The 3751-nt window shown below is 35.3% G+C and overlaps 1 pseudogene; it reads left to right on the forward strand.

The window, feature by feature from the left end:
- The first annotated feature begins 403 nt into the window (after window positions 1-403).
- Window positions 404-820, forward strand: LOC147503907 (cysteine proteinase inhibitor 1 pseudogene; annotated as a pseudogene).
- The last annotated feature ends 2931 nt before the right edge of the window (window positions 821-3751 follow it).

The following is a 3751-nucleotide window of genomic DNA, read 5'->3' on the forward strand; positions in this document are numbered from 1 at the left end:
TGCATATATTATCAAAACATACCGCTACCAATACCACTACCTTAACTAAATTTGGGTGAGACATTTTTGTAAAGCCTGTCAATCCTCATTGAACACAATCCACAGAATTCCAATGTATTTTGGCTTAACTGGTTTCTCACGCATTTCAATGGAAAGAGATCTAGTGGTCCAACACTCTAGATAAATTTCTGTCATATCGCTATATCAAGGATTCGAGGGGCAAAATTTAGATAAGACTCGATGTTCGTGATCACCTATTATTATTCCTTAATTTGTCGGTGAAGTACAAAAACCATAGACAGAGCCGAATTTAATAGAATTTCCCACAACTACCACGTCAAATTTAAACTATAAATACAACCACAAGCCATCGCAATATACCAATCAACTAAAACCAAAGAAAATGAGAACCCAATCTTTTCTTGTTCTTGTAGTTTTCTTTTATGTGACTTCCACCTTTGTCTTCCATGCAAACTCTGCCATAGCTCCTGCTCCTAATGATCATAAGAAGGCAAGCCCTGCCCGGCTTGGTGGTGGTGGTGGTCTTGGTGGGTACAAGCCCATTGAAGATGTAAAAGATCCACATATCCAAGATGTTGGCAAATTTGCTGTATCAGAATACAACAAACAAGCCAAAACAAATTTGAGGTTTAGTAATGTGATCAAGGGCCAGATGCAAACGGTTGCTGGTATTAATTACCGACTTGTTATAGCAGCAAAAAAGGGAGGTGCAACAAACAATTATTTGGGTGAGGTGTACGAGAGGCCTTGGGAAGGGTTCATGAATCTTACCTCCTTTAGAGCTTTGTTAAGAGGATAGAGAATTTATAGTACATGCCTACATGGAGTCTTGAGTAATAAGATTATTTTTGTTAGTTTTCCATAGTGGTGTTTGAGAGACCATATTGTTTTTAATTTTGTACTTCAAATTCCTGAATTTATAAATGCCTTCTCATGTTTTTCTGACAATACGTCTCAATCTCCTTGAAATTTCTTGATTTGAATGTGAGGAAACATTTCCCATGCATGCGTTGCTTTGATGCTTAAGCTCTATGAATGTGTAAACAAAACTTGTGGTTCTCATGGTAATTAATCCCCTTCGTGAATCAATACTACCACGTTAAGCGAACTTTGGGCCTTACTATTACAAGTCTAGAAGAAAATTCTAAGGATCGCTTGAAGAATCAAGATAAAACTTATTGCACACGGATTTATCCGGGTGTTTGTTGACACTCCAGCTCATTGGGCCACGTATCACTCCTTTTCTTTTTAGAATTTAGAATTTCATAATAAAAATAAAACTACTAAAATTTAACCCATTATGACCAAACTATCCTCATCTTCCGCTTGGTAAATTCCAGATCCCGCATCAATGATTACAGTACACATTTGTAAGGAGAAAAAGAAAACGAATTGATCCATGTGTCAACTTTATTTCACCACTAAAACTATCCAAAAATAACTAAACATAATCACCAACACCCATTAGGTTCTTTTTTTGTTATGAATTTTAGAAATCTCTCAAGCTGATTCAAGTTGATTTCATCAATTAAAGTTTTTAAACATAAGATTGATCCTAAATTACTTCTTTTTTTACACATTAGGACATTGATTTTCTGGTTTTGATTTAATTTGAGATGTGATTTGCATTTTCACCCAAAGAAGAAGATTTAACGATGGTGTTCTTTAGAATTTGTGTCTTTTTGTTCCTCTTATCCTTTTCAAATGTTAAAAGGTGACTTTGATTGGAAAGAAGGGTGGTAATGGCTGTTGTTAGTGGTGGGAGAGATAGGAGTAAAAGAGGTATTATGTTTGGTTATTTTGGATAGTCTTTGTGGTGAAATAAAAATTGACACGTGGCTAAATAACAAGGAGTGTTAACAAGCACACTGATAAACCGTGTGCAACAAAAATTCGGACTCATAAAACAAGTGCACAAATTTGCTGTCTCAAATTCTCAATTCATCCTTCCCTCTCTGAAAAATCAGGAGATAGTACTTCGAGGGCAACAAGGCATGTGATGACAGTCTAATTCGTTGGGCCACATGCACAACTACCAGAGATCGGCTGGGCCAGTCTTAATGGCGGGTGAACCCATGATCACTGTCATTATTAGGTTTATAATGATGATTCTAAAAAAAAAACAAAAACAACATTATTAGGTTTATAATTGGAAAATGAAGCAAATCCTAGGCGTTAATCACCAAAGCTCAAGGGTACGTTCGACCCTTCCACGATTCAATCCTCTCAACCACGACTAGGGCTGTCAATGGATTGGTTTTGGTCCGATTTTGGAAAATTCGAATTTGAATCGATAAAAAAAATTGGAAACCCAAAACCAAACCGAACCGATAATATTACATTTAATTCAAAACCGAACCAAACTAATAAGATATATTGCAAACCGAACTCGAACTGATCCAAACCAAAAACTATAAAATTAATTAAATCTTAAATTAAATTTATTAATTTTAACCATACAATTGATAAACACATACAAAATTAATTATAAATATTACTAAAATACTATCTTATCGGTTTGGATTCATATCGGTTCAGTGGAGAACAAATCCAAAACCAAACCAATATCTTATCGGTTCGGTTCGATTTTGAGTGGTAGAAGACAAACTAAATTATCAAAACCCAAACCATTTTTTATCAGTTTGATTCGGATTATCGAAAACCATTAACAGCCCTAACCACGACAAATGGTCCACTCTTTTTTATTTTTTGGTAATATCCTACTGGGTTATTAACTTATTATCTAGGCTTTGGTCATATTTTTCAAATTAATTAGGCTTTCTAGTCCTACTTCTGTCAAATTGACCCTGGTCAATCTGTTTCAGCTGTGTTGAAACAAACCCATTGAATCTCCTCTGCCACCCATTTCCATCGTAGGCAAATGAGTACAATACAGTAATACACATAAGCAAATACCTCCATCAATCGTTTCCCAAACTCCACAACTGCATCCACAACCCTCAAATGCGTAGCTATTCTATAATTCTCAAAAACTACTGAACCGGCCATTTTGTTTATTATTTGAATTCAAACCGATCGAGCTGACAAAACGAGATTCCCCCAACAAGGTGAACAAGTAAACGAATCAATACACAACTTAACCGTAAATGTATAACTCAATGAATGAAACGCAAAATAGATCAAATTCAATGTAGATTTTGGATTACTAGAAGTATATATGACTGATTTAGCAAAAAACTCGATAAGATTGATGTGGTTGTAAATTAATTAAGGATTCTTTGCATTGGGCATCTGGCTAGAAAGAACTAAAATAAGTTTGTTGGAAAGTTTGGATTCTGGTTATCAGGAATTGAAGGAGTAGTGTAGTTTAAACTTTAAACAATATGCTGACTCGTTTTTTATGGCTTCTCTCAATTCGCTTCCTCAGTCCTCACAACTCAAATCCTTCTTAAAACCAAACACCACCCCAAAACCCCCTAATTCAAAAACCCATGCCATTAAATTTTCTTCAGATTTAGAAGAAAAGAATAGTACAAAAACAACTTCTGAAAATAATTAAGAGATGGTTAAGAGGAAGAGTTCTAGAGAATTACCCGTACAAGCTTTACGGAAATAGAGAATTTTGAGGGGAGTAAATGGGTCTGTTTCAACCCATTACCGCCAAACCACGAGATGCACGAATTGAAAAATCAACGGCTAAATATTGTAGGATCTTAGTAACCCATTCACAGATCGACATGTGGCGACTCAATGACTTCATCTTAAAATC

This window comes from Coptis chinensis, chromosome 4 (genome assembly GCF_015680905.1).
Source record: "Coptis chinensis isolate HL-2020 chromosome 4, ASM1568090v1, whole genome shotgun sequence".
NCBI classification, from domain to species: Eukaryota; Viridiplantae; Streptophyta; class Magnoliopsida; order Ranunculales; family Ranunculaceae; genus Coptis; species Coptis chinensis.